This window comes from Pan troglodytes, chromosome 15 (assembly GCF_028858775.2).
Source record: "Pan troglodytes isolate AG18354 chromosome 15, NHGRI_mPanTro3-v2.0_pri, whole genome shotgun sequence".
Classification (NCBI taxonomy): Eukaryota; Metazoa; Chordata; class Mammalia; order Primates; family Hominidae; genus Pan; species Pan troglodytes.
The window spans coordinates 79,748,510-79,760,714 of NC_072413.2; the positions used below are offsets into that span (position 1 = coordinate 79,748,510).

General features: G+C 38.3%; 1 protein-coding gene across 4 annotated transcripts in view; it reads left to right on the top strand.

Annotated features, from left to right (window-relative positions):
• Positions 1-12,205, top strand: part of LOC129136995 (uncharacterized) — a 566,655-nt gene that overhangs the window by 259,765 nt on the left and 294,685 nt on the right. Inside the window, exon 3 of one of the 4 annotated variants that reach the window (XR_010150978.1) lies at positions 5,534-5,691. The exons of the other annotated variants lie outside the window; for them this stretch is intronic. The gene's annotated coding sequence lies outside the window, so the exon portion shown is untranslated. The remainder of the gene's footprint in view (positions 1-5,533; positions 5,692-12,205) is intronic. 4 annotated transcript variants of the gene reach the window in all.

Consider the following 12,205-nt stretch of genomic DNA (forward strand, 5'->3'; position numbering starts at 1 on the left):
AATGAATGCTCTATGGCTTGACCATAAGATAATAACTAAGATTTTGCCTGAATGTAAATTTAGATGAGATTTTGATGTGTTACATCATTGTTTTGAGCCCAAAAGAGATTTTTCAGGGCTTAATATATGGTAGGCTTACAGCTGCATGAATGAATGAATAAAGCACATATGATTTACCTGTATACTTTGAAAATAATAAATACAGTTTACTAATCTAAGACCATTATGTTCATATTCAGTCATATTAGCATTGTCATCATCAAGGAAACTTTATTGAATGCATCCCATGTGTGATTGTTATAGGAATGGAAAAGAGAGGATGTGGTGTTGAAATATTGGGCAGTTGAAGTTAGAAAAGATTTGTGTAATGACTGTGGTTTGAGTACTTGTGTGTATGTGTGTGTGTGTGGTTTATTGAGTAAGAAGATGGGGGTGGGACTAATTCAGGGGAAGAAAGAGTTTAAAATATTACCATTTGTGGACATGGTGATGACATAAACTGATAAAGAAAATAGAAGTATAATGATTAATATTATGCAGTTCTGTTCCTGTTGTTTGTTGATAACAATTTGTCCACATGTAGGAGTCCATTTACAGGTGACGGTGAGATAGTAAAAAAATGTTAATTATTTTACTATGTAACAGCTCACGTACTGGACTGATCACCATTACTTGAATACCATGTACATAGAATCCTAGTATAATAATTGCAATCACTTACTGAAAACTCATTATCTTCTGTCCTTGATTAGAAGCACTTTGCATATATTAAATTATTTAATGCTCACCACAGCCCTATGTATTGAGTGCTTTGATTATCAACTCCATTTCACAGATGAGAAAAATGGAGCACAGAGAGATTAAAGAAATTTCTGAAGGTCCTTGTGTATTATGTGAAGGATACAGCTTTTGAACTTAGGCAGCCTGATTCCAGAATCTGTGCTCTTTAACACATTGTTGTACTACCTACTAGAAGTTTGCAACGGAAGGAAATTTGGGTTCATTACATCTGAGAAACCCAAGGCTCAGAGGTTAGTTACTTGCCCGGGGTCACATAGTTATTTTGTGACAGATGTTAAACTATGACAGTTTGTGCTCTTGTGTGCAAGGCTGAATTAACTGGAGACAGGGTATGCTGACATAAGCCTGCAGGTACCATGCACTTTTATCATCACTGTCATTCATAAACTAGTCTTGAAAAGATGGGAAATGGGGTGGTCTACAGAAGTTTTCAAGCTTTCTTTTCTTATGAAGCATATACATAATTCTGTGTATGGAAACATCATTTTGGCTTGCTCTGGATAAAATGTCAGTTTCCTTGGAGAAATACGTAGCATCAGTTTATTGGCTACTCAGGCCTCTTGTATAGGGAAAGACAACTTTCTCCAAAACGAACTGGTGGCTCCATGTCAGGGGAATTAACAAAAGATGCAGGAGATTGAACCAATTATCTCTTTCCTTCTTCTCCTCCCAGGTGGTGCCCTCCACCTCCTGTCACTCCAGAGGGAAATCTGTCCACAATCTTCCTGGGAAAGAGATTCTACCACTTTCTTTTTCATTGCTGACAAAATAGTAAGGAAGATGAGAAGGTCGTATCTGGTACCATTTCATTCTTCCAACTAGAAAAGCTCCTCTGGTAAATGTCTTGAGGCTAACTGGGACATGCGCATCAAAGAGAATTTGGCTAACCGGAAATGTCATATTTCATGGGGAGTTCAACAGGGCCATTTATCACAATTGACCCCATCAGAGAAGGACCAACCATCCTTAGTAGACCCAGGGTTGCAAAATGCCACCACATTTGGCCATAAAATTTATCATGTCAGGAGATCTATAGTCAACACTAGGCACTGTGAAATATGGCAGTACTGCTGGGATATTTATCTTGGTTGGACCTGACAGATTAGCCCTGCATTTCCACTTAGTCCACATTCCTACCCCAGTGCAATCTATTATGACCCATCATGGCAATCTGCTTGGAAACATGACTTGCAGCATCAATAAGCTAGATGCGTACAGGAAGAGCCCACATAAATGCACATATTTGTGGAGTGCTCCTCTTAAAATGCTGAAAAATTATTCAGTGGCTTTCTTCTTTTCCGATAATTATTTTAAGAAAAGTAACACATTAAAAGGGGATTTGGACTCTTTACAAATTAATGCTGTTGGAGACATGTTTACCTTTCGGTTTCTTTTTTTCATTTCACAGAAAAGATGCAAAAGTGGCAGACATGGTGAAATTCCTCTTTCATTCCTGAGTCTCTCCTTGGGCAGGATTGTGAAGGAGGCAAAACTGATTATCAATGCTTCTGTCTTACAGCTCTCTACTTCTGCTGGTGTGGTGCCTTGCCGTCCTTGTGTTCTTGGCATCTCTGCACTATCTACCTTTTCCTAAGCTCTGCTCAAGGGACAGTCACTTACCCTACTACATTGTAAGGGATGGATATAGCTTCATAATCCCCTGTGTGTTTTTATTTTAATAAATACAGTAGATATAAAATCATTTAAATAGAAGAATTTTGGAATTCCAGTCCTTATCTTCTTCCTGGTAGTAACAGTGATCAGATAGGAGGTCTATCAGTTTACCCCAGAGCACGGCAGCTTGCATGCTAGGAATATTTCAGGGGAAACTGCAGACGTGGGTGTTATGAATTTTGGGTTTGAGCCCTATCTTTATGATTTGTTCTGATTGATCTTGGGCAAGTCCTGAAACCTCTGAGAGTCTCAGATTTGTGAAACATTTGGATAAGTAAAAGCAACTCGTTCTTGGGATTGATGTGAAGATTAAATAGAATTTTATACATCTCTGTGTAAATAGACACAGATATATATGTTTTCATAAATTGAAGAGCATAATATAAATAATTTTTTTGTAGAGGCAGCAGAGAAAGCTGGATTTGCAGTCAGAATTTTTGTGTAAAACTCATTTTTCAATGACTAGTTGGACTGTAGGACTCACATCCTTTAAATAACTTTCCCAATGACTATAGCACTAAGAAAAGAATACCATCTTCTCCAGCGGAAGATCCTGGTCAAAGATGATCATTCCTTGAGCATGTGGCTTGTATCTCCATCCATGACATTTATTTTATTCTGCCTTTTCTTAGAGTTGTGTACCTCTGTTTCTTCTTTGAGTGAAATCTTTATAGAGATTTAATTTCATTTATTTCTGTATTTCCCATAAGGTGAACTATATGTGATTGAATAGTAGGTACTTAATAAACATTTGCTAACTGAATAATAGCATGTTGGCTGTTGTGCATTTGAGGAATGTTATACATGTAAAAAAGCCAAAACAGAGACGATGCAATTTTCTTTGTTTTGATTCATATTTTCTGCCAGGCAGTAACATCTGGATTGAGACCCATTTTTATGAAAATTTATAGCTAAATAAAACAGGGTTGGAACTGCAGGCTTGTAGGAAAGTGGTTACTCTTTGAACATAGTTCAAAATTCTTGAACATAGTTGCATTTAGCCCTGGCTCTGAAAGGGTTTTAACTTCTCTGTTCCTTTCCTTTCAGCCCATTTAACATTAACACTGGCAAACAGAGAAGAAAGTTATGACGGGAAAGGAATTTATTAAGTGTGCACATTAGCGCCTTTATTTCACAGAAGTAGAAACTGAGGCTCACAGCCTTTAAGCGATTGCCCAAACTTGTACTATCATTTTACAGTGATCCAGGAGTAGAACCTGAGTTCTAGTTTGGTCTGGCATCTGTTCTCTAGGTCAACATTGCCTTCTTGCCTTCTTGGATGGCTTCCCTTTCTTTGTATCATTTCTTTTTCCTTTTTTTGAGACGGAGTCTTGCTCTGTCGCCAGGCTGGAATGCAGTGGCGTGATCTCCGCTCACTGCAACCTCTGCCTCCCGGGTTCAAGTGATTCTCCTGCCTCAGCCTCCTGAGTAGCTGGGACTACAGGCACGTGCCACCATGCCCAGCTAATTTTTTTTTTTCTATTTTTGGTAGAGCTGGGGGTTTCACCATGTTGGCCAGGATGGTCTCGATCTCTTGACCTCGTGATCTGCCTGCCTCGGCCTCCCAAAATGCTGGGATTACAGGGGTGAGCTACCGCTCCCGGGGTAAACTGTGACACAATCTCTGTGAAGTAATTGAAATAAAGGTACATTTTCCTACACAAAACTTGGAGTGAGTCCTTGCTTCTCAAACTAGTGTTTATATGCACCCTTCAGAACTCCCTGAGGCCACTGTTTAAACATCTTACATTTTCCTGGGAGTATGTTTTTTTTCCAAAAGATTTTTTTGGGGCTGAAAACTACTATTTTCATACTATAACAAACATAAATTTAAAAGAATTACTAGGATAAAGCTAGAGAAATTTTGTATTTGTAGGATCCTATACCCCTAGACATGCATAGATTCCCACCCCGTTTTGCTATAAGCAATATTTTGGTGGGAGAGTCTCAGAAGTACTGGGCTAGGTCATACCTTTGTTACATGGTTTGACCTTGCTAGGCAGAAACCTAAGCCACAGCTAAAGATAGTCTATCTTTGCTATTTTTAACTCTTTTACAATCTGACCTTTGCCGCAGCCATTCTTCAGAAATGGCTCTGTAGGTGGCTGCTAAGGAGAGAACCTTACTACTAAATCCAGTCCTTCTTCCTTCCCTCCCTCCCTTCCTTCCTTCCTCCCTTTCTCCTTTCCTCCATCCCTTCCTTCCATTTTTTTTTCTAACAACAGAGGGCTTTTATTGCATATAAAAAATATCACAAATAGGTCTTAGAAATCATCCAGCGTCTTCTCGTTTCCATAGCTGGATAACTCTTAGACCTTATTCATTAGACAGCGGAACTGTTCCTTTCTTAGAGACATAGATACCATCCAACAATTTTTTGGTATCCTTGTTTTTAACTGCGGTAACTTGCTAAATCAAAGAAGCTGAATTTGGTACAAGTTTACTGTTATTAGCTTCAAAAATGAACTCCTCTTTCTGGGCTTGACATACTGATGGAACAAGCCACACTTGGCCTCATCTGAACCTTGCAGATGTATTTTTCACTTAAGAAATTTCTAATGTCAACAAGAGACCCATTCTCCTGAATGACAATGCTGAGTAGGAAGTAAGCATACACAGACTTCATCTTGTGGCATACACAGACTTCATCTTGTAATGGAAGCCTAGTGTAATGTTCTGGATCCTGTTCTGTACATGACTAAGGATAGTGTGAACCAGAGCAAATTCCTGTCTTATTTCTCCACTGTGTCAACTTGAAGCCTCTGTTTTCTTTCCAAGTAGACCGAGTTCTATATTAATATGAGTGAAGTCTCACTGCAGAGTTCCTCTGGGGCCCTTCGTAACTGTGAGTCCATTCAGAGTGATATTGACATTTTCTGGAATGTTTAATCTGATTCCTGAGAATGGTCTTCATTCTCATGTAGAAGCAGCAAAGACAGAATGTCTTAATTCTTTTTTGACCTCTCTACTGTATTTGACACTGCTGACTCGCTCTTCTTTGAAGACATGCTTGCGTCTTTTGGCTTCACAAGGGTTCATTCTCTTTCTTTGTGTCCAGATGCTGGAAGAAGACTTTTCATGCCTTTTCTTAGAGACAGGGTCTCACTCTGTCACCCAGGCTGGAGAGCAGGGGCGCAATCAGAACTCACTGCAGCCTCCAACTCCTGGGCTCAAGCAATCCTCCCACCTCCACCTCCTGAGTAACTGGAACTACAGGTACACACTACTACATTTGGTTATTATTATTTTTTCTTTTTTTGTAGAGATTGGGTCTTGCTATGTTTCCTGGGCTGGTCTTGGACTTCTGGCCTCAAGTGATTCTGCTGCCTCAGCCTCCCAAAGTGCTGGGATTATAGGCATGAGCCACTGTACCTGGCCATGCCTTGTTTTTTAAGGTGCTTTTTCTTTCCTGTTTCCTTGAGCTCCATATTCACATATACAACTGAGTTCTGCACAGTTTCTCTTAGAACTTGCAAAGACATTTTAAACTCAGTAATTGAACAAACACATTCTTTTCCCCCCTTTCACCACCATACCCCCTTGTTTTCTGGACTATATTATTCTGGCCCTAAATTACTATTTCTCTATTGGTTCCTATTTTGTGGTGTAAGTAACCAGTGCCCAGCCAGGTATCTGAGCATTTATCTGCACTTTTCCTTGCCTCTCACTCTCCTCATTCATGCCATCATCATGAACTACCTCCTAAATATTTTTCAAAGCCATTTGCCATAACCACAACAACTACCCCCCATGTTCAGACTATTATCTTTTACCTTGTTCCCTTCAGCAACCTTTTCATTTATTTCAGTCTCAGGTCTTGCTCTCTTCATAAATGTAGGATTGGGAAGAAGAAAATTTTCTAGGAACTGTTAGAAATGTAATAAAACTGTCAAAAGTGTTAAATCTCAGTCTACTGTTTTGTGACAGTTTGTTAAGAAAGTAACTTTAAAAAATCCAGGTAGGAAACACAAAGAAAAAAATACAAACATTTTGATATATTAACTGATAATGGCACTTTAATTATACCACCCTGTGAAGACAAAGATAATTATCAAATCCAAGTCATCTATGGATCCATAAAATCTTAAGCACACACTGTCTATTCTCAATTACACTATGCTCTTCAAATCCAGAGGGAATCTTTCTAATGTGCAAACCATATCTGATCCCCTGCCCTACACCCTTCAGTGGCTCCCCATTGCCCTCAGAAAAAAATTCTAAATGTCTTAATTTGGCTTACAAAGGGCTACATGATTTGGTTCCCACTTGTTCTTTATCCTCATAACCCATTCCTGCTCTAGCTCAAGACAAATGCCTCTCAGTTTCTCAAATCCACCATGCTCCTTGCTTCCCTCCACATTCCTCCTTCAGAATTTGATTGGTTAAAGCAGTGTTTTGCTGGTAAATATTTAACAACTGCCTTTGGGAGAGGGGAAGAAGAGGACCCCAGATTTGCAGCATTTGATGGTTTTCATGGCATAAACATTCTCACCATGACTTTTATCAAGCTACCCATGTGATGTCATTGCACACAAAATTGGGAAGAAATTTGCACAATGGGTCCTAGAGAGCGGGTGTGTGCTGGCTTCAGTACACCACTGGGTTAAATCCTATAAATCCTTTAGATTTTGGCTCATCTGTCCACTTCCCTGATGAGGCTTTCTTGATCATGATCATGCCATATGCTTCCATTGCTCCCTGGAATCAGGAAGTCTGTTTGCACGCTCATCACATGAGATTGTGATTTCTTGTGCATGTCTTGGACTTTACTGCAAGATGGTAAGCTCCTTAGAGGCAGGGATTGTGTCTTGTTGACCACTGTCTCTCCAGAACCTTCCAGAGTGCCTAACACATAGTAGTTCTTCAATAAGTATTTGTTGACTAAATGAATGAACAAGTAAAAACCAATAACAATAACTGAGAACAAGTGCTTACTTTGTGCCAGCTATGGTACTAATTAAGTGGTATGCATTACCTTATTTAATTGTCCTCAAAACCATATGGTAGAGTTATTTGGTTATCGTCATGTTACAGGTAAGAACGACTGAGGATTAAGGCAGCTACATAACCTGCCCAAAGTCAGTCAGAAAATAGTGGAGCCATATCCAAATTCACGCAGCATCATTCAACCCTGAACACTTATCCTCTAGGTTATACTGACTTCTTTCACTTCAGGTTGAATAAAGCTAGCCCTTTTTGACTAGTTGGCTTCTGTAAGGAAGATTCAACATCTAAGTCACTTTTAATCAGGGTTCCTACACAGGGACAGACTCACTCAAATGCTGTCACTGACATATTAAATTAGTGCAAAAGTAATGGTAAGTAATTGGCAATAGGGCCCCTTAAAGTATTCATTTACTTTTAATCAGTAATTCCAGTTCTCAGAAAATAATCAGAACTATGGACAACTCTTTGGGGCCAAAATATTATTCTTAATCGTTTAAAACATAACCATTTTACTTTAGAATAGTTTTAGATTTACAGAAATATTACAAAGATAGTATAGAAAATTTCCATATGTACTACATCCATTTTCCCCTAATATAAATATTGATAAGGTCCATTTGTCCCAATGAATGAACCAACATTGATGGTAACTAAAATGCATACCGTATTCAGATTTCCTTAGTTATTACCTAATGACATTTTATTGCTCCAGGATCCTATCTAGGTTATCATTACATATAGTCATCATGTCTTTTTAGGTTCTTCTAAGCTGTGAATTTTTCAGGCTTCCCTTGTTTTTGCTGACCTTGACAGTTTTGGGGAGTACTGCTCACATGGTTTTTTTTTGTTTTTTTTTGAGATGGAGTCTCACTCTGTCGCCCAGGCTGGAGTGCAGTGGTGCGATCTTGGCTCACTGCAAGTTCTGCCTCCCAGGTTCACGCCATTCTCCTGCCTCAGCCTCCCGAATAGCTGGGACTACAGGTACCCGCCACCAAGCCCAGCTAATTTTTTGTATTTTTAGTAGACACAGAGTTTCACCATGTTAGCCAGGATGGTCTCAAACTCCTGACCTCGTGATCTGCCTGCATCAGCCTCCCAAAGTGCTGGGATTACAGGTGTGATCCACCGCATCCGGCCTACTGCTCACATGTTTTATAGGATGTCCCTTTATTGAAATTTTTCTGAGTTTTAAAAATGTGATTAGATTGAACTTGTGGGTTTTGGAAGGAAGACCACAGAGATAAAGTGCCATTATCATCACATCTTTTCAAGGGTACTTACTATTTACATGGCATCACTGTTGAGTTTGACCTTGATCACCTGGTTGAGGTAGTGTTTATCATGTTTCTCTACTGTCAAGTTACTCTTTTCTTTCCCCTTCTCCCAGTGTACTCTTTGGAAGAAAGTCACTGAAAGTGGTTCCCATTTAAGAATTAGAAAATTAATTGTCAAATGTAAGGGCAGAATATTTACATAAATTACTTGGAATATTTCTTTATGGAAGATATATCTATTTTTCTCCTATTAAATTTATTTAACATTTATTTATAATAGTATAGATGCATAGATAGTTATTTTATGTTTTGAGCTAAAAATCCAATACTACTTAATTTTGTTAGTTAAATTGTTTCAGCTTTGACTGCTGAAAGCTCTTTTAGTTGACGTCTGTGTCATTTTGACATATCTTATCATTGTATTTTTTAAAGCTCTTTCTTTGTGGTATGACTGTATGCTCCAGGGTCATCTTGTGTATTTCTTGCCCCAGTCCTAGATTCAGCAATTCACCCAAGGAGCCCTTGTCCTTTTATTGAAGAATAGTATTAGAAACCAAGATTTGGGCACTAAGTGGGCTTGTTGCTACTAAATGTCAGTGTTTCTAGGTTCTTTCAGTTGACAGAGCAAGGAAATATATGTGTATATACTAACCCCTGATCATATGCATAACTATAAATAATAAATATATAACCATCCGTATCTGCATTAAGCTAAATTTGAGTTCATGCTGATGTCTTTAATCTATTGCTTCATGGATCATTTTAGTTTCCACCTCTGGTTTATTTGTAACCTTATACTTTAACAGTGAGAAACCTGATTCTCATCATTCACTATGTATTTATTTAATTTCTTCAATTCCAATATATATATATGCCAGGTCAGACCTGCAGACCCTGAACCAGTGACAGATGAAAGACGTGCACTGACACAGATATTTTGCCTGTCAGTGTGGCTACGGGTCTCTGCTGCCTGCATCCGCAGCTTTGGCCTCAATTAGCTGGCGAAGTTTGCATTTATTTAGTACAGATTAAATGACAAAGGTCTCAGGTAAACACCACTAGAGGGTAATTAACATTGCCGACCTCCTGAGTAGAGAGCAATCATGGGCCCACAGATGATCAAAGGTCAGTCTTAGGACCACATGAGTAAACAAGCTATTTAGATAAACTCCCCCACATTATTTGCTCTTCTGCTATCAACTCAAGGTAAAGAGGATTAGGCTGCCTTCAGCCAAATCTTTTACTGAAGCTATGCAAACCTCCTGGCCTTCCAAGAAGGTTTGTGTCTATTTTCTGTAACTTTATCCTCATAATTTCTCCCACCACCCTGACCGATCCCCTACATATGTATAGTGGTTTTAGAATTGTCAATTCACAATCCCCAGAGACAATTTTATCAGTGAGAGTAGAATGCTTTTGTGTATTTTCTTTTGACTTCAGTCTTACAAGGTATTTAGGTCATTTCTAATTATTTAGGTCAGAACCTTTCCCCCTACCTATTAGCAAATATACATTATGAATTTAAGATTCATCCATGTCTTTTCAATGACCTTGATATCTGATTCCTTTCATTGCTGTATAGTGTTATATTCTATAGATGTACCATAGTTTATCCACTCACTTATTGAAGGACATCTTAGTTGCTTCCAGGTTTGGTGATCATAAATTCCCAGTGGTTTTTAAAAAATCATTGTGAATCATTGGAAAGAACAAAAATATTTAACATTGAGCTATTTAACACAATATTACACCCATAACATGATGTATTAAGAGAGTTTTTAATGGCAATGGAAAAACAAATGTAGGACATAAAACTTGTATATTTAATATGTTCTCAATTACATAAAACATGAATATGTATCTATATCTGGAAGGATATACAGCACAATGTTCATGGAAGTTATCTTTGGGGATTTAAATAATGGGTAATAGTTACTCCTTAAATTGTTTTCCACAGTTTTCACACTGGGGAATTATGACTTTCACAATGAGGAAAAAACAAGCCCAAATTATTTCTAAATCATGAATCATGCTCTAGGTTTGGTAGGGAATTGCAGTTACACATATTCAGGGAAATCTTTGGAATTTTCCTACACTTCTCTCCATGTCTTGCAGGTTGTTTTTCTGCATCAGTTCTTCTATGCTCCAGGTTAATTTTTATTCTTCTGGCTCTCTAAAAACTCTAAGGGTTTTTATGCAACTTTGTTTTCCCTTCACACCTTCCTCTCCAACTCTCATTAAAACCATGATGAATATTACCAGTCAGACTCTCTCCTTTTCCCAATAGCAGCAATACATTTGACCTATGTGGTAGTTAGAACCCTCATTTCCTAGAATAACTTACATACCATATTTGTAAATAAGATTCTTCACATTCTCTTGGCACTGGGTGTCATAGAACTTCTGATCCATTATGTTTTTAGGTATGTTTGATGACTACTTTTGTAGTGATGGGTGGAGAACACAATTTCTACTATCCCATGGAAACAAAAAGGATAAAAATGAATTAAAATGAATACATGGAAACTTAGCATACTACTTTTGAAAGGGTAAATGCTTCAGTCACTTCAGCCAGCTATATTTTCCTGTCAAGGCAAAACTAATGAAGAAAATTCATCATGGGTATATAGCTGGATGATTACAAGATTAACAGAAAGTGCAGGCTCTCAATTCTTGCACTTTTTAAGGAACTTTTAAATTTCTGTTTGAAATAAGTTTGGTATAGCATTCACTTCCATGGAACGTTGCAAAACTATTTAGACAAACCTTATTTCTTATTGTAATATTTATACAAACCTTATTTCTTTTGTAATATTAAAATTTCATTATGTCTTCACCAGATATTAAAACTTTAATTTTAAGATTTATTCCCTCTTTGTGCTAGAGACACTGGGAAAAAATTTTTACATTAATTTTAACTTGCCAGCCTAACCACCTTGGAACTTCTACAATCGATGAAAATAGATACATACAGATGCTGTCAACACCTGGGCTCTGCTCTCAGCAGATTCATTTTGAAAGAACCACTTTGAAATGGAGAGAGAGGGCAGGCTCAGTGGCTCATGCCTGTAATCCCACCACTTTGGGAGGCCGAGGTGGGCGGATCGCCTGAGGTTAGGAGTTTGAGACCAGCCTGGCCAACATGGTGAAATGCTGTCTCTACTAAAAATACCAAAAAAAAAAAAAAAAAAAAAAAAAAAATCAGCCGGGCATGGTGTCACATCTCTGTAATCTCAGCTACTTGGGAGGCTGGGGCACGACAATCACTTGAATGCAGGAGACGAGATTGCTGTGAGCTGAGATCACGCCACTGCACTCCCAGCCTGGGCTACAGAGCAAGACTCCTTCATAAAAAAAAAAAAAAGAGAGAGAAAGAAATGGAGAGAGAACCACATGCCAATAGGGCATAAAATGATTCTTGCCAATTTCTGACTCAGCAGTGATTTTCCACAAAGCCTAATTCTTCTGGAAACCATGATTTCAAGCCAATTTTGGTTGGTTAACATTTT